Here is a 25,276-nt window from a genome sequence, read left to right on the forward strand (position 1 = left end):
AAGTTTTATTTTGTTCTTTAAAGATAAAAAGCAAGCAGGAATATCAAATTTAGTTTCCCACATTTTTAAGGAAGGACCTCGGGAAAACCCTACAGATGATTATAACTTCTAACCCATTAATTTAATGGGCTTCAAGGGAGCTGAATCTTTAACACAAGCTATCATCAGCAACAAATTAGTATTGTGGTTAAGTTAATGGCTATTATCCAGAGCTCTGAGACCAACTGGAGTCACCAAAAATTGTAGATATTAATTATATTAACCATTAATATGGTTTAACAAATTTTGTATCGAGTGGAAGCGTGTAACAATATACCCAGCTACGAGACAGCTAAAATACAAATTAGCATAACATGATGTCATTTGAAATAGGATATGAAACTGCTTTAGGAGTCTCTACTAAAAAGTTACATTATCGTTTGATTAAATTTCTGTATTTAATACGTCTAATGATCAGGTGGAGGTTTATTAGTGGACATTAAGTGATTTACCGGAATATAAGGTTGAGAATGTTGAGATCAGTATCTAAAGAAGGGATCATATCTGGCTCTCAGAATTTTTAGCAAATGTGACCTAAGACACCATGATTTTTCAGAATGACTACACCTGGATATTATTAGACACTTGAATGGGTCTATGACAGAAGTTATGCTTTTTCATCAAGGAGGCACTATGGAAAAGCAACAGAAATCCTCATGGATAAAGAATATTTCCAAATGCCAAAACAGAGCACCAGGACATTGTATCTTGAGCTAAACACCAAGATGTTGCTGTGGCCACATCACTTCTGAGCCACACAGCCCAGAGAAAGATTGGAATCATAATTTGGATATGATCTCAGAAGTACTACTAATCCTTTCTCTCAAAGTTCTGCATTGAGGAAGTCTGCCAAGGAGATCCAGAAATAACATAACACAAAAAGATGACGGTTACAGAACTCTGAACTGAGTTTCTCTTTCTACGACCAATTACTGCCAAATGCAAACTTAAGCTGGGGAATACACTTCCATGCTGCTTTTGCCTGGTAAGTAGAGACACTCATAGATGTACTTTCTTTTATTAAGCAACAGCTCAATTAATTGAAGTTAAATGTTTTGCAGAAAGTGAGTAAGTCTGTGCTTGTCTATAGCAAAGATAGTTTGTCAATATCTGTAACTTTGGGGTTCTATGTGTGATGTGCCCAAGTGAGAGAGTAGAAAGGCATGTCTATGAAAATTGTTACCTGAAAGGAGGTAATTCTGAACAATAATATTTTTAGTGTCTATATTCCTGATTCCAACTTTGGAATTGATTGGTTGACTTAGTGCAATCAAACTTTATTAGTGTGAATGGCAGGCTAAAAAGAACCCATCAGGGTTTATGTTGATAACAACATTCCCTTTTGTAAATATGTTAAAACGATTCAATAAGTTAGTACTGTGTCCAATGATAAGTAATGTGATAAGACATTGATTCGTTTAATTTATTGATTCTCTATAAAAATTCTGTATTTTCTTATATTCATTCTGCTATAAACACAACTTTTTAAACCATCTTTATTTTCTGTTCTGTAACTTCTAGTACTACTGTAACATTTGCTTTTGTTTAATAAAATGTATAAATTCATACGAATTTTCAAGTCTGTACTTTAGCTACGCCAACTGAGGTCTTCAATAATTATGATACAGGTAGTTTATTTGTTACTTTACTTAATGAACATTTGTTCAATCCCACATCTACTCTGTTGGTTCTTACAAAGAACAAACAAAACAAAAGGTTAAAAAAGTCTGGCAAAAAAAAACAAAAGCACCCTTCCCTTGTCAATTTTATTTTTTGACTCTTGTGACATCACCATTTCACTAGCTCTCCCATATTCAGAGAAACTTTCTGGATATACAGGACCAGAGGCCTAGTCTACTCATCCAGTTTTGCAGGTATAACTATTTCAGCTAGAAGTAGAATAATTATACTGGTAAAAGCCCTATTGTGGAGGCCGTCATACCAGAGGAAAGGTGACTTAAACTGTATATTTATTCCTGTTCCAGTACAGGAATAGCTACATCAGTATATAGTGTCTCTATACCAATGTAACTGTGTCCACGCTAGGAAGGGTTTTACTGCTTTAGCCATAGCTAGTACATGGTACAACTTGCTAGTGTAGACAAGCACTTAATTTTGAATGTTAAATAAATACAAGCCGAAACCCTTCCCCTCACTCTCCCCCTTTTGGGGGAAGCAAATAAAAATCAGGCCTTCACACCTTTGAAAACAGTGAAGTCCTGTGTCTTTTACCGTGGCAGGCCACCTATTTACCACCTTATGCTTGGTGCCCCCCATTACAGTACCTTCAAGCCACCTTGCACAATTTCACTCTCACAGTTTCAAGTGGGGCTGATTTGCAGCCTAGGAGGGCGCTCCAGTTGCACACAGGGCAGGAGGAGAAGAGATGGGCACGCTGCAGCCAGGGCACCACGCCAGGGGGCAGAGGGAGGGTGCTCCCCTAAACACACCTAAGGAGCAGGGCAGGATGGGCGCCCCCTTGAAACACCCCGTCCCCTCAGGCAGCCACTGCCCTGGGGGCGGGGCACAACGCTTCGGAGCGAGGCTGTACCATGGACTCGGAGGCCAGTGGCTGCCCGCGGGGGGCAGGGCCCGAGTCAGCCGGAAGCAGGGAAGGGGAGGAGCGGGGAGGGGGGTTCACACGCTCGAGAAGGTTTAAGCTCCCCCAGGGCCGGCGGGCGAGGTCCCCTGCGTGACCCGCCCTGGGAAAGCCCAGGGGAGCAGCCGGGGCCGGGCGCTCTCCTGGGCACGGGGTGCGGGGTCAGGCGCCCTCCAAGGGCACCCCCCGGCCCGGAGCAGGGACGGGCTCTGCGCTCCGGGCAGCGTGATCGGCGCACTCACCGGGGAGGGGGGGGGCAGCAATGAGCCGCTGCTTCGGATTCGCCGCAGAGCCCTGCGCCGGACGGTTGCAGCAACACTTGACCGCCCCGCAGCGCGCGACCACACGGAAGGGCAGGATTACCGAGTGCGGGGCACGTCAGGGTGCGCCGCCGGCCAATCAGGGCCGAGCGACCGCCGGGAGCGGACCCCAGCGCCTCCGAGCCTGCGCCAAGCTCGTCGCGCTCAGATGTCGGCCAGGGCTCCCCCAGGGCAGGGAGAGAGGGAAGCACCGGCCCTCAGCTCTTCTCTCAGTGGAGCGAGAGGGCGGGAACTCCCTGCCAACTGTCAGGCGGGAAATAAGCACCCTGACTTTCACAATAAACCAAAAACGAGCTAATCCCATTGCAAAACAAACCAATCCCTACCACTCTTGGACCAACACTCTTATGTGACTAGATCCACCCCCCCACTCCCCCGGCGTACACCCCTGACTCTCTCCCCCACCCTCTTACCCCTACTTGCCCCCCACCCCCGCCAGAGCTGATCCAAAAAAAGAAAAAAGAAGCAAAAAGCTATAAAACCAAAATGTCGCCAACAGGCAACTCACAAACCAATTAAGCCAAAAACGAGCCTAATTTCTCTCCCCCTCCCCCCCCCCCCCCCCCCCCCGCAGGTTCAGCATGTCTGCTCCCTGCCCCTTTGCCTGGGAGAGCAGCTTTGGGCTTGCCTCCTGGAGAGCAAGCTGTGGGCCCTGGGCCCTCCTTCCTGAGGGTTCAAGCTTCTCCCTGTGCTGAAGGGTTGTAATGTTACTATGTCCCTTCAAAATCTCACTTTATTCAGCCATGCACCCGCTCCCCTGTAGGTCTCCTTGCAATGCACCCGCTGAATGTGTGCGGGGTGGAGATCGGGCCTGCACTAAGGTGCTGCAGTGTATTGGCCCAGCAGTGTGCAGCGTTGGGCCCAGGATATGAGCGAAACAAGGTGGATGAGGTAATATCATTTATTGGAGTGCACCAACTGAGAGAGAGAGAGAGAGAGGCTTTCAGGCTTACATACAACTCTGCTTCAGGCCTTCCCCATCCTTCCCCAGACCCAAAGAAGAGCTCTGTGTGGCTCAAAAGCTTCTCTCTCTCACCAACAGAAGTTATTATGAGGTAAAAAGATATTACCTCATCCACCTTGTCTCTCAAAGTTATGGGCTCATTTAAAAATCGAAGGACAGGGCCTAGGTCCAAGAGTGATGTTACCAGTTGAACCTCAGAGTTCTGAACTGACCAGTCAACCACACACCTCATTTCAAATTGGAAGTACGCAATCAAGCAGCAGCAGAGACCAAATTAAATAAATACGGTACAGTACTGTGTTAAACGTAAACTACTAAAAAATAGAGGGCAAGTTTAAAAAAAAAATTGACAAAGTAAGAAGACTATTTCTGTGCTTGTTTCATTCAAATTAAGATGGTTAAAAGCAGCATTTTCTTCTGCGTAGTAAAATTTCAAAGCAGTATTAAGTCAATGTTCAGTTGTAAACTTTTGAAAGAACAACCAAATGTTTTGTTCAGAGTTATGAACATTTCAGAGTTACGAACTACCTCCATTCCCGAGGCATTTGTGACTTTGAGATTCTATTGTTTATAGGCAATGTCTTTGTCATTCTTATTGTCATTTTTAAGTGCCTCCCTTTCCCTATCAGCAAAAAAGTGTCACCAATGCACTTAATATTTCCAATCTGTCATGGAAAGGAAAGGAAAATGGCTTGAGCAAGACTCTTTCACTGGTAATGTTGGGAACAGTAGGTGGACAAATATTGCAGCCATTATGTTATCTGCAGTAGAAGTTCTATGCAAAGCTTAAAACTGGGACTGTCAAGCGATTAAAAAATTAATTGTGAATAATGGTGCTGTTAAACAATAATAGAATACCATTTATTTAAATTTTTTGGATGTTTTCTACATTTTCAAATATATTGATTTCAAATACAATACAAAAAGAAAAGGAGTACTTGTGGCACCTTAGAGACTAACCAATTTATTTGAGCATAAGCTTTCGTGAGCTACAGCTCACTTCATCGGATGCATACTGTGGAAACTGCAGAAGACATTATATACACAGAGACCATGAAACAATACCTCCTCCCACCCCACTCTCCTGCTGGTAATAGCTTATCTAAAGTGATCACTCTCCTTACAATGTGTATGATAATCAAGTTGGGCCATTTCCAGCACAAATTGCTGGATTCTTCTGCAGTTTCCACAGTATGCATCCGATGAAGTGAGCTGTAGCTCACAAAAGCTTATGCTCAAATAAATTGGTTAGTCTCTAAGGTGCCACAAGTACTCCTTTTCTTTTTGCGAATACAGACTAACACGGCTGTTACTCTGAAATACAATACAGAATACAAAGTGTACAGTGCTCACTTTATATTTATTTTTATTACAAATATTTGCACTGTAAAAAACACAAGACATTTTTCAATTCACTTAATGCAAGTACTCTAGTGCAATCTATCATGAAAGTTGAACTTACAAATGTAGCATTATGTACAAAAAAAACCTGCATTCAAAAATAAAACAATGTAAAACTTTAAAGCCTACAAGTCCACTCAGTCCTACTTCAGCCAATTGCTCAGACAAACTAGTTTGCTTACAATTTGCAGGAGATAATTGTGCCCGCTTCTTGTTTACAATGTCACCTGAAAGTGAGAACAGGTGTTTGCATGGCACACTTGTAGCCGGCGTCACAAGATATTTACTTGTCACATGCACTAAAGATTCATATGTCCCTTCATGCTTCAACCACCATTCCAGAGGACATGCGTCCATGCTGATGACGGGTTCAGAGTGTTGCTCTTTTAAGATTTCTGAAAGCACACCCCACACCTTGTCTCTCTCACAGTTTGGATGGCACTTCAGATTCTTAAAGCTTGGGTCGAGTGCTGTAGCTATTTTTAGAAATTTCCTATTGATACCTTCTTTGCATTTTGTCAAATCTGCTGTGAAAGTGTTCTTAAAACGGACATGTGCTGGGTCATCATCTAAGACTACTATAACATGAAATATATGTCAGAATGCGGGTAAAACAGAACATGAGGCATACAATTCTCCCCCAGGGAATTCAGTCACAAATTTAATTAACACATTATTTTTTTAACGAGCATCATCAGCATGAAAGCATGTCCTTTGGAATCGTGGCCAAAACATGAAGGGACATACAAATGTGTAGCATATCTGGCAAGTAAATACCTTGCAACGGTGGCTACAAAAATGTCGTGCAAAAGCCTATTTTCACTTTCAGGTGACACTGTAAATAACAAGCAGGCAGCAGTATCTCCCGTAAATGTAAACAAACTTATTTGTCTTAGCGATTGGCTGAACAAGAAGTAGCACTGAGTGGACTTCTAGGCTCTAAGTTTTACATTGTTTTGTTTTTGAGTGCAGTTATGTAACAAAAAAAATCTACCTTTGTAAGTTACACTTTCATGATAAAGAGATTTCACTACAGTACGTGTATGAGGTGAATTGAAAACTACTATATTGGGAGTCTCAAAGTCCCGGCCCGTGGGCCATTTGCAGCCCAAGAACCTCCCTACTGCAGCCCGTGGAAACTTTTTAAACGTTTTTTAATCTGGCCCTCATGGCTGCCAGTGGAGGGGCAGGAGTGGGAGGGGAGCGGGCAGGAGTGATTCACATGCCCCTCCCCCCAGCCTTGCTCCATCCTGCTGCTCCTTGGACCCTCCCAGGGGTAGTACTCAGCAACGTGTCATTCACTTCAGGCAGCTCGGCTCCCTGCAAGCAGTTCCCTATCCCTACTGTTGCTGGCGGAGGAGAGACCCATGCAGCCATGCGACCGGCTGTCTGCTGCAGGCGCTGCCCCACCTGCAGCTCCCGTTGGCTGGGGGAGAGGGATAGAGGTACCATCACTAGTTGCTGGGCAGAGTCAGCCATGGAGGCAGCGTCACTAGTCGCCGGGCAGAGGCAGCTGCGGCAACATGAAGCCAAGGGAGCGAGGGAAAAGGGTGGGAAATGGGCTGTGAGGTGGTGTGAACACCACCTTCAGTGACATTATTAGCCCACTGGGAGGACTGACACTGCCCTAAGGTAAATTGAGTTTGAGACCCCCGTACTATGTTGTTTATAATTTTTACAGTGCAAATATTTGTAATCAAAAATAATATAAAGTGAGCACTATACACTTTGTATTCTGTGTTGTAATAGAAATCAATATATTTGAAAATGTAGAAAAACATCCAAATATTTAATAAATTTTAGTTGGTATTCTATTGTTTAACAGTGCGATTAATCGCGATTAATTTTTTTGAGTTAACTGCGATTCATCAACAGCTGTGGCGGTTTAATACAAGACAGGACACGGCTTTAGGCAAGCAAGCAGGCTGGTCTGCTGACGGGATTGCCCCTGTCAGCTTTTCCACCTCTCTTTTATTTCTCTCCCCCCTGCGCATTACATACTCCGACCGCAAAAGGCATCAACAAAGGAAATAATATGACTTTGATTAATATTCTTATTTACCAGCCTCTATCTACTACAATCTTTGTTCTCAGGCCTTGAGCCCAGGCCAAGGAAGCTTCCCACGGTTGATGTCCTTTAATTGACTTCCCAATGGTCCATGTTCCCATGGTCCATGTCCTTGGACAGAGCAATGTGTGCATCGCTCCTACACAACAGTCAGGGTGTGCCCTGACTGTTTCCAGGTGCATGAACGCTACATGAACCCTTCAAACAGCCCTACTTAAAACGTAGTAGTCACTAAGGCTACGGCTACACCAGAGAGCTTACAGCAGCACAGCTGCACCACAGCAGCTGTGTCACTGTAAACTCTCTAATCTAGCTGCTCTAAACCGACAGGAGAGAGTTCTCCCATCGGCTTAACTACTCCAGCCCCAGCGAGAGGTGGTAGCTATGTCAGCAGGAGAAGTTCTCCCGCTGACATAACACTGTCCACATCGGCACTTATGTCAGTGTAACTTATGTCGTTCAGGGGGATTGTTTTTTCACATCTCTGAGTGATATAAATTATGCCATCATAAGCAGTAGTGTAGACATAACCTAACTTGCACATGAGCAACGATTAGAGAAAGGCACAAGAAGCTATGCTTAAGGCCCGGTCTGTACTGCAAACTTACATTGGTATAACTATGTCATTCATGTGAAAAATCCACACCCCTGAGCAGCACGATTCTACCGACCTCACCCTCAGTACTATGTCAAGAGGAGAGCTTCTCCCACCAACATAGCTACCGCCTCTCACAGAGGAGGAATAACTATGCCGACAAGAGAAGCTCTCCCATTGGCATGGTAGCATCTTCACTAAAGCCCCATGGCAGCGCAGCTGCACCAGTGTACCTGTGTCACTGCAGCTTTTTAAATGTAGGCCTGCCCTTATAAGTCTTTCTGCCTCAAATACTGCAGTGCTCTAAAACATTTATACTAAGCATATTGTTAAGGTCTATCCGAAAAGTAAATATCACTGAATGAATTGGGTTGAAATTACATATCAGAGGAGAAAGTGTAAATGCATATAGATTTAAATAATAATAATTAAAGAAAACTGTTGCTGTTCAGTAGATTTCACTCTCACTTCACCACACTTACTAAGCCAAAACAATTTGCTGGTATTTGTCTTTGCTGTAATAACATACAAAGATAAGAACACAGCTGTAAATAATTAACTCCCTAAAGACTGAAGTATTGGAGAACAGCTTGACTTTTTATTTTCAGAAAGTAAAATACATCTTTGCATCTTGTCACATGCCACTATCATGGAGACTCAATCTGAGGGAATGGCTGTAGGTTGAAGAAGCAAGGCTAGATTGTTCCAGGTTTTTTTCTTTCAAATTTATGTTTTGTAGAGCAATACCAGCAAAATTAGCAGTACCAGACATTTATACACAATGTCCATAATTATTTGTGTTATACCACCAGATCTGGTTTGAAAATTTCCCTGGCCATGTTGACAGCGGAAATCTATTTCTTATTATTTTGCTCATTCTGTGGGTTTTACCTTTAACTATTTTAATCTTGAATGAACTGTTCTGCAAAGTGGGCCTGAACAGCTGCAGAAGTGTGGGGTTTTGCCTGTTGTATGTCTGAGTTAATGACTGTAGAAGAAATACAGAGCCTGGAGCACTGGGCCTGGTGCAATATCTGAGGCCTGAACCAGAGGCTGTGAACCAAAGTTAGGGCATGTATTAAAGCAGATGTTGACAAGTTCACTATATGACCTTGGCAAAAATATTGCTACTGTGTCTAAAACACAGGCACTCCTAAGAAGCAACAGATACTGGGTATAGAACACACTCCAAAAGATTAGCTCAGGGACATCCTGGCCTAACACCAGATTAGAGGGTCTGCTAGAAGTAATGAATAAGGATGTTGTGCCTGAGACACCTGGAGCATGATACAAGGGGATGTAAAAAGCAGATAATTAAATACATAAAATGGTATGAGAGTTGTTTGTCTCAGTGTGTAAATAATGGATTGTCTCACCATAACCCTTTGTGCAGCCTTGGGGACAGCAGAAATTCCCACTGCTGACTGAACCTTTCCTTGTCACAGGACACTCATGTGTTAGCATACCTGTAGCTCCTATGGAGTACTAGGACTGTGTCTTGAGGGCAATTAACCTGGCTGAGTGCCTTTGTCACTGAGCCAAGCCTGTGGTCCTTCTTTCTGCGTAATATTATCGAGGTCTGCCGAACCAACTATCTGTGCAGGGCTGGGACAGCATACAGAGAGAGCATACATGCACCTAAGTGACAACAGTGACAATTTGAGATTCTCGAATAACAGGCACTACAGAATACAGAAAGAATACGTACATTACCACCCTTGATGTAAGGTCAAGAGCTGACTCTGCGTCTCTTCTTCACTGTAACTGGTGGCATGAATAGTTTCATTCCCCAACTAAGTTCCAAAACCTCTGTCATTAAATAGGTTTTTAGATAAGGAGACCCCTCTTTCCCAAGAATAGTCTCCCAGAACCATATATTCTGATTTCATTTCTTTTAACATACAGACATTCTGAGTTTACCTGATTGGTGTATGAAGACATGAATGCTTAGAGCTGAGAGGACCAATGTTCTTCAGGATAATATCTTTTAGTGGGTCCTTCTTCCTTCTTCCCCCATAATTATTCTTCCCTATTGATTCCCCAATAGGAAACATCTGCAGTAACAATCCCTCATCAATGTTTATGTGTGTGTGTGTGTGTTATGGGAATGGTTTCCATGAACATCTGGAATTCTATAGACATGGAGGTGGCAAGGATTGTTAGATATAGCTTAATGCATAGAATTCCCGAATAGGGTTACTTATCGGTTAAGGACCAATATTCTGAGCCTTAGAATTCAACATACTCTTTGTTAACATCATAGAGATTCTAAAAAAAATAGTTAATATATAAATGAATCAAATATACAAAAAGAAAAGGACTAAAAGGGTTAATATTTACTGACAGGTACTAACATGCCTCATAGGAGGCCCTCCTGCCTCTGCCACAAGAGTAGAGGTAGAGATATATGCCATTTAATTGGATTTATAAGAGCAAAAAGAGTACCGATCAGTACTGGGTTAACAATAGCACCAGTGGCGCCACAGAGACAGGCCCATGCTCAGAAGCAGCCCTGGCCCGCTCTGTTTGCCCTGCTCCCGGAGACCCCGCCAGTCTGCTGGCTCTCCCCTGCCCACCACTTGCTCCTCTCAGCCTGCCCGCCATCCGATGGGCTTCTCTTCACCCCCTGGCCCCACCTGACAGCTCCTCTTTGCCCCCTGCGTGGACCCCAATGCACCTCCGGTTCTGTGCAGTCTCTGCTTCCCACTAGATGTGGGGTTCTGCCTGTCTCCCCAGAGTCACCTGGGACTGGTGCAGAAACCTGGCTAGTCTCAGACAGTTGTGGGGGGGACAGTGTTGGGAGCTTGGCTGGGCCCCTCCAGGCAAGTGGGTCCTGAGGGAGCCTGGCTGGGGTAGGCCATGGCCTGGCTGATTGCACCACTCCCAAGAGGCCGGAGCGATTCCCCGTCCCGGCTCAGCCCGGCAGACATAGTCGCCTGACAGTGTTAGGGGAAATCAACCTAGTTAGCATATGTGACTCCATTTTGGGTTTCCTCTCGGCCATTAACTAGAAGCGAGCACATCACGTAGCAAGGAAGGAAGGATCCTTCAAGGTGGACAGCTGGACAGTTTCAAGATAAGGGAAACAAAGGAGACAGGAACCAGCTGACGTGCCTGAAATGGTTGCCACTTCAGCCTTTTTGCATGGGGAAGATGGCTGCAGGGGATTGGTAATAGATAAGGAGATGGCCTGTTTATTGGTGTCATAAATATAAAGGGAAGGGTAAACCCCTTTGAAATCCCTCCTGGCCAGGGGAAAGCTCCTCTCACCTGTAAAGGGTTAAGAAGCTAAAGGTAACCTCGCTGGCACCTGACCAAAATGACCAATGAGGAGACAAGATACTTTCAAAAGCTGGGAGGAGGGAGAGAAACAAAGGATCTGTGTCTGTCTATATGCTGGTTTCTGCCGGGGATAGACCAGGAATGGAGTCTTAGAACTTTTAGTAGGTAATCTAGCTAGGTATGTGTTAGATTATGATTTCTTTAAATGGCTGAGAAAAGAATTGTGCTGAATAGAATAACTATTTCTGTCTGTGTATCTTTTTTGTAACTTAAGATTTTTGCCTAGAGGGGTTCTCTATGTTTTTGAATCTAATTACTCTGTAAGATATCTACCATCCTGATTTTACAGGGGGGATTTCTTTATTTCTATTCACTTCTATTTTTATTAAAAGTCTTCTTGTAAGAAAACTGAATGCTTTTTCATTGTTCTCAGATCTAAGGGTTTGGGTCTGTGGTCACCCATGCAAATTGGTGAGGCTTTTTATCCAACATTTCCCAGGAAAGGGGGGGTGCAAGTGTTGGGAGGATTGTTCATTGTTCTTAAGATCCAAGGGTCTGGGTCTGTAGTCACCTAGGCAAATTGGTGAGGCTTTTTACCAAACCTTGTCCAGGAAGTGGGGTGCAAGGTTTTGGGAAGTATTTTGGGGGGAAAGACGCGTCCAAACAGCTCTTCCCCAGTAACCAGTATTAGTTTGGTGGTGGTAGCGGCCAATCCAAGGACAACGGGTGGAATATTTTGTACCTTGGGGAAGTTTTGACCTAAGCTGGTAAAGATAAGCTTAGGAGGTTTTTCATGCAGGTCCCCACATCTGCACCCTAGAGTTCAGAGTGGGGGAGGAACCTTGACAATTGGTTTAGGCTCCCCAAGGCACACAGGCAGGATGTTTTGCCAACAGTATATAATCTTTGTGTAACCTGTAATCGGGGTCCCGTTCTGCTTAACAGAGCGGTACCAGGCTCAAGCGTAATAAACCTACAAACTTTGAGATACTCTGCAGTTTGTCTTTATTTGGTTGCCTCAGCCTAGAAACGAGCTGTACGTGTCCTAACTGGAATAATTCGTAACAACAGCAGGGCTGGTGAGTGCGGCCAGGAGGCAGGGCATGGGGGAGTAGCGTCTCTGGGGGGGGTAGGGGGTTGAGGGGGTGCTGGGCTGTGACAGGACGGGGAAGATCTGTGTGTGTTGGGGCACTAGGGAGTGGGGGTTCTGTGTGGGGTGTTAGGCAGCTGTGGTGGAGCTGTGTGCAGGAAGGCGCTTGGGCAGGGGTGGTGTTGTGCTGGGCACTGTGCATTTGTGTGAGTACCAGGGGGGTGATGGGCATAGCAGGTCTGGGGGGGCTCTGGCTATAGGGAGTTGGGGGGGTGTTGGGCGGAGGGACTGTGTGGCAAGGCATGGGCTCGCCCCCTAGGGGAAGGGTCATGCTGGCAGTTGCCAGATGCACAGTGGCCCGCCAGTTTGTAAATAGTGCCCTCATGCTTGGCGGAGCGGGGCCGTCCCTGCCATGCCCCTGGCCGGCCCCGAACTCCAGGGGATGCCATGCTCAATTGGCCCCCATGTAGGCCCACAAATATGTTTGGTGCCAGGCTCACAAAAGGTTAATCCAGCCCTGATGCCAATCACAAACTCCAGGTGCCCTTACCAATAGCTTAAACACAATTGAGAGTATCTCTGAGGAGAGTTGAAAGGATTGACTGCTGTGCTTATCAATGGGTCTGTTAATGTACCTATTGTACTGTACTTCTGACTGATATTTTGATAGTAAAACTCATTGCTGGGGTACCAACACCTCATGTATAGGCACTCACAGTATTCTTAAAGTGAGAGAAAGTAGATCACCAAAAGCAAACTGGTAATACCTAAACTGTATAGCAAAGGAAAAATGAAGGAAAGCGACCCCCTATCTTTCCCCTAAAAGCTCATATAAAAAGAATCTTGCTGTATGTCGTGAAAGGCCCTCCTGCCTCTGGTAACTCTTCACACATACAGTAAACAGTCATTTGGCTAATATCTTCTACGTAAACCACTGGCACTACTAAATACAAAATAAATTTAAAGAAAAAACTACAAGATCAGCAGAACTGAACCACTTTTCTAATAGATCCATCATGGACACACAACTCAGCTAAAGCATAATTTATCTCATCATGTACTTATGTTATCTTATGTTCTTATCATACAGTGAATGTGTATAATGGTTCAATAATAAAAGCATCAAGTTATAAAGTTTTGCTTTGACACAATTTTAGTCCATATAAATATATGTATTTATCCATGTAGGTTTCTCTACTCTGAAATCTTCCACCTTTATTTCTCTTCCTCCCTAATAAACAAGTTGTCTGAACATCAAATGCTACTGCTTAACTTCCAGGTTCTGTGACCTATTTTTTCCTCTACTTTATCACTCAGGACCACTACTGTTACTTATTGCCCAGATTATGGAGTAACAGGTTAAAATCAACAACATTATACTAGCCTTAGAGCCTTATCAGGCACATACCAAAGTTAGAAATTTTGTTACTGTGAACTCAGGCCATCCAGTCCTACTTGCATTCTTTGAATAATCTTGCTTTAAACCAGTACAAAGTTGGTTAATTAGTCATGTCTAGGAAGTCTTGTAAATTTGTGTGTAAAAAGGTGGCTCAAAAATATGTAAGCAGTTGATTAAATAAACAGTATCAGGAAAATGTAAACATGGAAAGCATGGAATATCAGTAGCACTGATTTCTAGGAACAGGCATATTTAGAGGAAGGAAGGTGTAAAGAACTACGTCCGTGAATTCCAGCATTTGATTTATAGAGACCAGGGCCCAGATCCACAAAGGTATTTAGGCTCCTAACTTCATTGTATCTGGGACTAGGGCTTTGCTAGGAAGAGAAACTTGGAGGCTCTCTTTACAGGTTGGAAATCAATATTAGAATAGATCAGAGATAGATATCTTAACCTTACCTGAGGGTATACTCTGCTGAGAGAGAAAGAGAAAGAGAGGATTTATAAAAACCAACAGCAACAGGAATTTTGCTTGTTGATTCTCAGGAGCCAGGGTCCAGACTCACCATAAATTGGAGATACTGTCCAAAAACTCAAAATATCTAAGCAAGCTGTACTTTTAACCACCTCACTGCTAGACCTGCAGCACAAAGCATGTGCCTGATTACTAATGTAACAGCCAGGCTTGGGTATCAAAGCTAATATAAAATCGTAAGTGAAGAAGGAGGTCAGCAGCTGTCATGAACACTCCCATGAGTTATTCATAGTATTCTATAAGGAATTAATAGAACACTTATCTTTGAATGATGCATTCTTTGCTCACATTCCTGGAGTACTTCGTGCCCTAACTCAATTCCTGTTTTATTCTTGAAATTTTGGTGTGACAGCGGTGAGCCTGTACTGGAAACAGAAACTGTGTTACTTGTTTGAACTATGCTACTACTACTACTGTTTTTGTTTTCCCCCCATCCCCTCTTTGAAGTATTTGTTTTTAATTAAAAGCCCATGTCAGTTATTCAAGTTACAACCTCCAGAACTTGTTTCTCCCTCATCAGCACACTTTAGTTATGTACATTATAACCTAATATAAAATACTATGAAAGTGGTATTAGTTCGTTTTACACAATGCATAAATAACCTGTAGAACTCACTATATAATATTGAAGAAAATAGCTGAATTGTTTTAATGATTCTATGTTTATAAGGGAAATTTTCAAAAGCACTGAGGGGAAAGGCAGTAGGAGTTGTTATGGCAAGTGTCACAGCAAAGCTCTTTTATAGTCTTTCATGTTTTTTCATAGCATGCGAGCAAATGTTTAGTCTTGAGAAGGCATACTATGTATTTTTTATTGGTTATGCAAGCTTCTTGGAAGAGAGAGTTGTGTGAGCAACAGGAGAGCTTGCTCTCTACATTGATCTCTGACTGGAGTCCAGTCTTGGGAAAGTTGCTTCCTTGGAAAGACGCATTGGTGTTGAGTTGAGATTCCTAATGGGAGGGATTGCCTGCATGCAGTGTGATCACCTGTGTTCCAGGACTCGTGTTTATGTATAAATCATATTCTGACATTTTGTTACTGTAGTTCGTGTATATTTTTGTTGCAAAGTCAAGCACTTGAAAGTAAGGAAATGCCAGATTTAAGATTCTGTCCAAGCTTAATTCATCCCCCTTTTGAGTGTGCATTATGATACTAATTGGAAAAACAATATGATGAAGGGCCCCTGCCTCATTATGTGCACAGGTTGGATGCAAAAGGGGAATGGAATTAAGTTTGAATGTATTGGATGAGAATGCCGTACACCTGAGAGTGAGCAGCTCAGGTTTATTAATTCAAACCTTTATTTGAACCAAAAGCAACCAAAAACCACCTTGTGGTTATATTTACTATTAAAATAAGGGTACAGACATGGGGACTGTCATGAAAGACCCATAAGCTTATTTCTACCAACTTAGGTTAAAAACTTCCCCAAGGCACAAAACCCTATTTGTCCTTGGACTGAGGTATGCTGCCACTACCAAGTGATTTAACAAAGAACCAGAGAAAAGAACCACTTGGCATTCTCTTCGCCCAGCAATCCCCCCAAGCCCTTACACCCTCTTTCCTGGGAGGCTTGAGAATAATATCCTAACCAATTGGTTACAAAATGTTCAAAGACCCAAACCCCTGGGTCTTGGAACAATGGAAAAATCAGTCAGGTTCTTTAAAGAAAGGGGGGGGGGAGAAGAGAGGTGAAGGGTTCATGTTTAGTTATTCCACCTGGAAACAGTCAGGGCACACACTGACTGTTTTGTAGAAGCAATGCACACATTGCTCTATCCAAGGACAAGGACTAGATATGAACCATGAGAAGTTGATTAAAAGACAGTGACCGTGGGAACCTTTCTTAGCCTGGGCTCAAGGCCTGAGAACCAGGATTGTAGTAGATAAAAGTTGGTAAACAAGTATATTAATCAACGTCATACATTCCTTTGTGTGTCTTTTTGCGGTAGAAGTATGTAATGCATAGGGGGGAGAAATATAATAAAAGGGGAAGGTGGAAAGCTGGGGGCAGCAGCCCATTTCAGCTGACCAGCCTGCTTGCTTGCATAAAGCTGTGTTCTGTCTCATCATTGAACCGCCACAGAGAGGTAAAAATCGTCTCTGTAAAATCAGGATGGAAAATACTTTACAGGGTATTCAGATTCAAAACATAAAGGATTCCCCTCCGGGCAAAACCTTAAAGTTACAGAAAACAGGAATAAATTTCCCTCTTAGCACAGGGAAAATTCACAAACAAAACAAAAAATAAACTAATCCTCCTTGCTTGGCTTACCTATACTGATTGCAATATTGGAGGCTTGGATTAGGATGGGTTGGAGAAGATGGACTTCTGTCTGGCCCCTCTCAGTCCCAAGAGAGAACAGCCACAGAAACAAAGAACCCAAAACAAAACCTCTTTCCCCCTCTCTTTTGTCCCCATTGGTTCCTTTGGTCAGGTGCCAACCAGGTTATTTGAGCTTCTTAACCCCTTACAGGTAAGGAGGAATTTTAGGCTACCCTTATAGTTATGACAGTAATTCATTTTGTTCTGTCTGCTATTACTTGGAACCACTTAAATCCTACTTTCTGTATTTAATAAAATCACTTTTTACTTATTAATTAACCCAGAGTATGTAATACCTGGGGGGGGGGGGCAAACAGCTGTGCGTATCTCTCTATCAGTGTTATAGAGGGTGAACAATTTATGAGTTTACCCTGTATAAGCTTTATTTGGGGTTCGGACCCCACTGGGAGTTGGGCATCTGAGTATTAAAGACAGGAACACTTCTTAAGTTGCTTTCAGTTAAGTCTGCAGCTTTGGGGCACGTAGTTCAGATCCTGGTTCTGTGTTGCAGCAGACTGGTGTGCCTGGCTCAACAAGTCAGGGTGTTGGAGGCCCAAGCTGGCAGGGAAAGCAGGGGCAGAAGTAGTCTTGGCACATCAGTTGGCAGCCCCAAGGGGGTTTCTGCGATCCAACCCGTCACAACGTTATTACTCAATTTAAGGATATTTTGTTTTAAAATATTTCCCTCTGTCCTACACAGCTATTATAAACAAGTTTACTTATTAACCAGATCATTTAAGGCAGCATTTCATTATTAACCAAACTACACCAAAGCCAGCATTTACTGTTCAAACATATGCCTCAGACATGGCTATTTTAGCATACATTACTACTTCCCACCTTGAAACTCTCGATTTATTGAGGACTTTACTGGGTTGATTCAGGGAGTTGGGTTATGTAGTTTATTTAGCATCTGCGCTCCTTTCAGTTGCCAGTCTCCTAACATACATCACATTTTACAACACGTTATAAGAATTGTTATGATTAATATAGCTTGCACCAATAATAATTTAAAGCTAAATGCTATAACTGGATGATTTCCAATAGTATTTAGTTTCCACCAATTAACTGCGTTTAGAACTCGGTTGATTTGCTTAGTAATCTGACACAATTGCTGACTCATATATGCAAGATGAACTGGAGTTCATTACAAGAGAGACTAAAAGCAAATCCAATTTTGCAATGAGTACTGTAAAATTAGGGAGTGAACTCACAGCTTCACTTCCAAACTTCAGCTGACTATTAACCATTACAGAGTTAATAAATGTAGGTATAGATGTAATTTCATAATTTTTAATTATAGTTTCAAATTCAGGGATAAAACACCAATTGATCAATTGAAAACACTTTCCCTTCATAATTGTATTTTGTTTCCGACATAAGAGGCAATCAGTCTGGCATCCATTCTAGGCACTTAGACATACGGGGCCCCTGTCCCTGGGGTCATCCCCATTCCTGGGGTCCCGTCTTGTTACTGTGATCAGTATTGCAATTTGGTCGTATGGTTCCAAGGGCATTACACCAGGAAACCCACTTTGCCCACACCTCTGTGCAGCAATCCAAAGTAGAGGCAGCAGCAGCCATCTCAGTGACAGTGATATACTAATTTTGGCAGCTGTAGGCTGACATAATTTGTGTTAACCGAAGGTTGTACTGTAGACATTGTTACCCCAAAATCTCTGTTATAGAATAATAAGGAGGTGACATATAAAGAACAGGTTCGACTTCTACCAGCATCTATCAACTGGGAGAGTTAGAAATCTGTGTGCCTCCTGCCTGTGTTGCATTGAAATAAAGGATAGAGAGAATATAACCTTAAACAAAAGAAGATTTATTAAGGGATAGTTACAACTGAGGTGGTGGGGGGAGGGAACCACTAAGGGAATCACTACAATACCCAAGAATAGATTCCAGCAAGGGGCATAAAGCCCAGACCCTTAAACTGTCCTTTGGTTAAACTATTAAGTACCCAAAAAACAATTACGGTCTCTCTTTCACTGCAGATGGAGGTCACCGGCAACTGATGTACCATCTCAGAATCTCAGGAACATCGGAGGATCTGGCTCTCTACTACTGAAGCAGGAGATCAACAGATCTGGGCTGATGGCAAAGTCTTCACTGGATCCTTTGGTGGAATACAGGAATGAGATATCAGGTAAGTAGCAAAGTCCTTGGCAGGTGTAAGTAGCTGAAGTCTTGATCCAAAGCCCACGCAAAGAAACTGGACGTGGCTGCCTCAACGGTGGACAGCCCCTGCGTCATCACTGACAGTTCCTTAAATGCTCTATGTGGTGCGAATTCCTGAGGCACACTCTGGCGGATGCTGCCCCTAACTGGTTCCAGCCAGCTCTCAGTCCCTCAAGTTCTGGAGGGAAACAGAGTTTCAGCAGGAAATTGCCATGAAGAAAGGATACCAAGATGGAGTTCAAACCTTTCCTACCACATGCGCCATCTTGAATTCTTAGATTCCATTTTGAATTGCAGCAACATTTATTATAATACATAACAAAAGTATAGCCATACACCAATAACATGACCTGACATTCCTTTTAGGAATCATTTAGTGGTTGTATTTATGATATGGTTTTGTCCTTGTCCACAAGTCACTGGATAAAATTACTGAGATATATCATTAAAAAGAAAAGGAGGACTCTGTGGCACCTTAGAGACTAACAAATTTATTTGAGATATCATTGTTACAATTACTTCTGGGTCACTGCTTGCCTTCTGAAAGGTGGAAAAAGGTCTGGGTGTAGTAGGGAAAATAGTGTTTTAGCCTAGGCAAGCAGGTTGGAATCTGGAACAACCCAGCAAATAGGTGATCGCCCAAACACATAAATGGTTCTTTGAGGCTGACATCATGAGCAGAACAACCTTAGGGACGACATGACAGACAACTGACAGACAGCCTACATGGCATCAGATGTCCTTTTCATTAAACCTTTATGTTATTATATTTATCATGATTAATCTTGGTGAAAGTGAAGTCCTTAATGTTCTTGCATGTCTTTCAGCAGGATAAATACAACTTTAGAATTTTTTATCCCTGAAGGATTTGCTTCAGATTTCACTTTTCCCTGTCAAGATAAAATGAAGAGTGTATTACGTCGCTCAGTTCTGTGCACAACAAGAGTCATCTTGCTTTTATTGAATTCACATAGTATGGCAATTTTCAAGATGTTGAAGGTAATTCTCTAAACACAGGTTCTTTAGAAACCCTCTCACTTTGTTCCTGTGTAGGACAGGTAGTCCAGAGGCTAAACAAAATGAGACACTGCTAATGATAGCTCTTAAAATCCTTGCCATTGACTCAGCAAAGCTTCTGATCATGCATATAGGGAAAAGCTTGTACTGTTATAGATTTATATCTTGCCCATAATTCATCCTCATTTTGTCTAGAACTTGTCAATACTCGTGAAAAGAACTGGCTTTTAGCTTAGAACAAGTGAAGTTTCTAATAAAGCACAGTACAGAAGTTCTTATACAAGTTGTTTTCATTTTTAGAGTTTATCCCAAATTAAAGTTTTTACACCAAATACAAATAAAAAAGAAAGAGGTGGTTGTGACACTCTGTACCTTGGGGGACCACCCTTCACCCCCATGTTAATCCTTATAATATGATTGTGTGGTATCCAATGCAAAGTTTGTCATGTCGGGTGTCTTCGGAAGATTCATGATGCACTGAGCATTGTTGTTATAGTAGTGTTATAGGTTGTAATTTCATGTATATAGTTATGAGGCTGAAAATGTGTCCTCCTGGCTTAAAACAAGCCCAGACAAAACTTAAAACAAGCCTAGGAGCAGAGGGGCAGTTCACACCTCATCAGGGCATGTATGGGACAAACCCAGCCCAGCCTCACAGGAACAAAGGACACTGGTCTAGGCAGCAACAAAGGATCTGTTGGACACTTGAGTGAGTCACCCCCCTTCCCTTGATCAATTTGGGACTACGATGAGGTAATGCTCACCTGACTTTGAAGGGGGTGGGCAAAGCCAAGAGGGAAGAATGGACATGATAAAAGGGAGAGACATTTGCCATGCTGGCTCTCTCTTCCACCTCCATCTACAGACACCACCACCAAGCGACTGAAGCGCTGATCAAAGGGGAGAGCCTGGCTGAAGGGCAACCAGCCAGCCTGCGGTGAGAAGCATCTAAGTTTGTAAGGACACTGAAAGTGTTAAGATCAGCTTAGAATGTGTTTTGCTTTTATTTCATTTGACCAAATTTGACTTATGTTTTGACTTATAATCGCTTAAAATCTATCTATATTTCTCACAAAACCTGGATATGTGCTGGAAATGGCCCAACTTGATTATCATACACATTGTAAGGAGAGTGATCACTTTAGATAAGCTATTAGCAGCAGGAGAGTGGGGTGGGAGGAGGTATTTTTTCATGCTTTGTGTGTATATAAAAAGATCTTCTACACTTTCCACAGTATGCATCCGATGAAGTGAGCTGTAGCTCATGAAAGCTTATGCTCAAATAAATCACTTAACTGACAATGGACTTTGGGAAACTCCAATCCACATTGACATTTCCTGGGAACATTCAAACTAACATGTAAACAATGGCGTCAGCCTGCAAAAAGCTGAATCATTCATGGACATGTGACTTGCCCAGGTGGCTACAAACTCATATTGTCACTGTGATTTTGCACAGAAGAATAAAGGGATTTCTGCCCACAAGGGAGAGAACATAAAAGGCTCTGGAAGCCCCTCCATTTTGTGTTCAGCTGGCTCAAGAGATGGCCTCTCCACCCCAAAGAGGTGCCTGAAAGAAACTGGAACAAAGGACTGTAACTATGGGGGTGTGAGTGATTGCTGGACCCAGGCTATAAACCACAATGTTGGTCTGAAAAGGATTGGGCCCAGACTAGGAAGGAGTCTAGTTTGTGAAAGAAGCTTATTGGAACATCTCTGAGGGTGAGATTTACCTGTATTCAGCTTAGACTTGCATGTTTTGTTTTATTTTTCTTGGTAACTTACTTTGTTCTGGCTGTTATTACTTGGAACCACTTATATCCTACTTAATAAAATCACTTTTGTGTATTAATTAACCCAGAGTAATTAATACCTGGGGGAGCAAACAGCTGTACATATCTCTCTATCAGTGTTATAGAGGGTAGACAATTTATGAGTTTACCCTGTATAAGCTGTATACAGAGTAAAACGGATTCATTTGGGATTTAGGCTCCCAGAAAGACTGAATACTGGCAAAGTATCTGTTAACTGAGAAGCCCCTGGGCTAAGTGAATCTTAGTTTCTGTGAACTGCAAGGGGGCGTGACCCATCCTCTTGGTCTGTGCTGTAATCTACGGGAGTGGAGGGAAGCCTTCTCTAGCAGGGGGATTTGTTCTCAGTGGTATCCCAGCACATCTAGTTACAGTCTTGAGGGAGTTTCTGTGAACAAACCCATCACAGAGGGGAAAGTATAGTCTGTTTTGAAATATAAGGTAATCCGAGCTATACATTTAACTATAGCTTTTTTAAGCCAAAGTCATCGTACTTCAAATTACTGACACCGCAAAACCTAAAAGCCCTCAGTTCATGCAGTAGAATACATTTGGATCTGTCCTTATGGCTATGTGGAACCCTATTAACTTCATTGGGATTATGTGTAGGTACAGGGGCCCTCTTCTGGGATCCAGTTGCAGGGTTGCAACCTTACTGAATTTCTGTTCCCCTTCCAATATATTCTGTGAAGATGCAACAGCCTGGAAAATACTCAGTTATGCCTTTTGTAATTATGCTTTATCTTCTGAAGAAAAGGTGATGTTTAACGAACATGTGTATTGATTTACATCTGCCTTCATTAGCAATTTCTTTCTAAAAAAGATTGTTTCTTGGTAAACTGATTTCTCTCTCCATGGCTGGTTTTTATTGGAGTTCATTTCTGTTGAGTGGTTAATTCAGATGCAAATTATATTTAACTAAATAGGAGGTATTTACATTGTTTATTCTCCTCACTTTGTGTCTTCATTTTGTTCTGATATCAACAAACAGGTACATTACTATGCAGTATTTTCTCCTTTTTCCCTAGAGAAATCTATTCCAAAATAGCAGTGGAATTTATTCATGTAATTTTTATGGTCAGGTCTCTTAATGAATGCAAAGTTTAATAAAGCACTATGCAGTATTTTGACTTGGTATTCACAAAGGAGCAAATATTTGCCAACTTTTACATTTTGCAGCAAGTTTAATTAAAAAGTAAAATAAAGGTCACTGATTTGTGAAAGGTCACATTAAAAGGAAATGTAACCATAACCAAATGTGGCTTTAGGCCACATTTAGCACCTGCAGATCCTGTTGAATTCAATCAGATTTATGGATGTTCAGTTCCTCTGATAAAATGGGAAAATAGAAATGGCTTGATTATCACTTCGTAATTACAACATGAATTCATTATAAGACACAACATTTTAAAAGGTGTTATTGTGGTCAATAGCAGTGCTAAATATATTTTGTCTGTATGAATAAATCCCCACATTGAGAAAAAATATCTAGGAAGCAGAGAAAAATCTCATTCATATTAATATTGAACAGTCCTTAACATGGCTCAAATGAGCATAAGAATAATAGTTTAGGGCCAGATTCAACTATCTTTAAGATACATCTACACTTAAGCAGTGTGTAGAGTGCAGACACTACATGCCCAGCTAGCCTAGCCAGACACTACATGCTGAGATATAAATAGCAGTTAGACAATGAGGCCTGGTTTAGGTGAGTAGAGTAGACTGAACCCAAGGGAATATACCCTACATGACACTCTGCATGTCCATGCAGTGTCTCCAATATCTAGCTACACTGCTACAGTGTAGTATCCCACTGCCGGAGCCTTTCCCTCTTGCTGCTGGCCCTTTCCCCACTGCCTCCCTGCAGCCAGAGCCTTTGACCGCCGCACATAGCTGCAGACCTCAGTGACAAGCGTGAATGCAGCCAGCCTTTCACCGCAGCATGTAGCTATATGTGTAGTGCTTGTTCTCTACATGCCACCATAAATATAGACACGGTGTTATTCATGCAAAATGCACTCCACTACTGCACTGAAGTCAATAGATTTCATATTGATATTATTAGTTAAGATGCCACTAAGTATGAGCATACGTTGCAGAATCTGTCTTTAAGTAGATAGTAAAATTAGTCAGCTTTGAAGCTGAAAGAATGTTGAGTCAGTATTAGAAGAGTTACCCTGCTCCAGTCTTGGGGGTTGACTCTGTTATTCTTATAAGAAGCACACGGCATCTTTTTCAGGGGAAAAGGCAATATGCCGCATTTATTGAAGATACAACAATTAGCATATGCATTCAATCACACCACACACACACACAGTCCCTCCAGTCGATGTTCTAGTTACCAGTCCAGAGTCCGGATCAACCTAGTGGCCAACTAGGTTGATCACAGGTAGGGACAAGCCAGGTTCTGTTGGTCACGACACGATGCTCCGGGGAAGTCTTGACAGGATGAACCCAAAGTTTCATGGCAAGGCACCCTGTTTATATAGTGATTTTCCTTCATTGGGACCAATGAGTTTTGCACTGACATGCTGTAATCAATTGTTGTTTGACAAGTGCTTGTTTTCTTAAATTATCCTTCTCATCCTTTAACTCCTTCCTTGGGGAGTTATCCCATGCTGGTTTTGATCATAGCTATCTTGTCCCCATTGATAGGTGCCTGTCTCATCTTTGGAGTCATCAATCTGCCCTCCTCTGACATTTCAATAGGGGCGTGTTGCAGCCTCCTGGTGCCCTTGTGTCTGTCTCTGGTTCCTCCCTAGACCATCTGTTCAGCGATGGCCTTCACACTTCTCTCTTAACACACACATTCCTCATTCACACACAAAACAAAATTAATTTACACAGAACATTTTGAACAGGAACATCAAGTTGCAATGCAAAAGAAAACAATCATGGCATTCTTTTACTTATTTTAAAATGCTAAACCTACAACACATTGGTGACCCTCAAAGGTCTGTCACTGCCTTGAAATCAGCACAGACACTGTGATGGCTGATGTATCTGTACCAATGGCCCATTAGGCCATTCCTTTCTGTTATTCAAAAAGGGTGGCTGGCAGGATATAATCAAATCATACACCAATACATTTAATACATGTACATAATTATTATTCTTTATTCTTCATTCTAAATTATATAAAATATAAACATAAAATCCTATTACTACAACTTCCTCCTGGCCACTTTTCCCTGGGACCGCTCTCCAGATGGCCTCTGGGCACCTCAAACTGCTGCTCCAGCTGCCCCGGGACTGCTTCTGCTTGGATGGTCCCCAGAGCACCCCCAGGACCACTGTTTGAGTGTTCCCCACACTGGCCACTGTTCCAACGGTCCCCGGAGCCAGCTGCCTGTGGCTGCCCAAGCAGCGGCTGGTGCGGCTGGCCCCTGGGATCGCTGCTCAGATGCTCCCCATGGCCCCCCCGAGGACTGCTGCCCAGGCACTCCTCAGGGCTGCCCCCAGAACCACTTCTCTGCGATCTGCGGGACCAGACACACCAGACGCTGCTCGGGCAGTCCCGAGGCCAGCTGCTCAGGTGGCCCTGAAGTCAGCCACACTAGCTGCTGCAGAAGTCATGGAGGTCATGGAAAGTCACAGAATCCGTGACTTCCGCAACCTCTGTGAAAAAATCGCAGCATAGTT

At 42.8% G+C, this 25,276-nt stretch overlaps 1 protein-coding gene and 1 long non-coding RNA gene across 12 annotated transcripts in view; one reads left to right on the forward strand and one right to left on the reverse strand.

The window, feature by feature from the left end:
* Positions 1-14,314, reverse strand: part of ATF7IP2 (activating transcription factor 7 interacting protein 2) — a 66,230-nt gene extending 51,916 nt beyond the window's left edge. For 3 of the 11 annotated variants that reach the window (XM_048866645.2, XM_075132788.1, XM_075132786.1), the window contains exon 1: positions 2,881-3,109. The gene's annotated coding sequence lies outside the window, so the exon portion shown is untranslated. Of the gene's footprint in view, positions 1-2,324; positions 2,533-2,880; positions 3,111-14,216 lie in introns of those variants that run through there. The other 8 variants (XM_075132780.1, XM_075132781.1, XM_048866650.2 and 5 more) reach the window with 6 other exon arrangements.
* On the forward strand, positions 378-21,675 carry LOC125643649 (uncharacterized). Its single transcript, XR_007358778.2, has 2 exons — positions 378-1,024; positions 18,623-21,675. It is a non-coding gene; the product is annotated as an uncharacterized LOC125643649 (long non-coding RNA).
* The last annotated feature ends 3,601 nt before the right edge of the window (positions 21,676-25,276 follow it).

This window comes from Caretta caretta, chromosome 10, assembly GCF_965140235.1.
Source record: "Caretta caretta isolate rCarCar2 chromosome 10, rCarCar1.hap1, whole genome shotgun sequence".
NCBI lineage: Eukaryota > Metazoa > Chordata > Testudines > Cheloniidae > Caretta > Caretta caretta.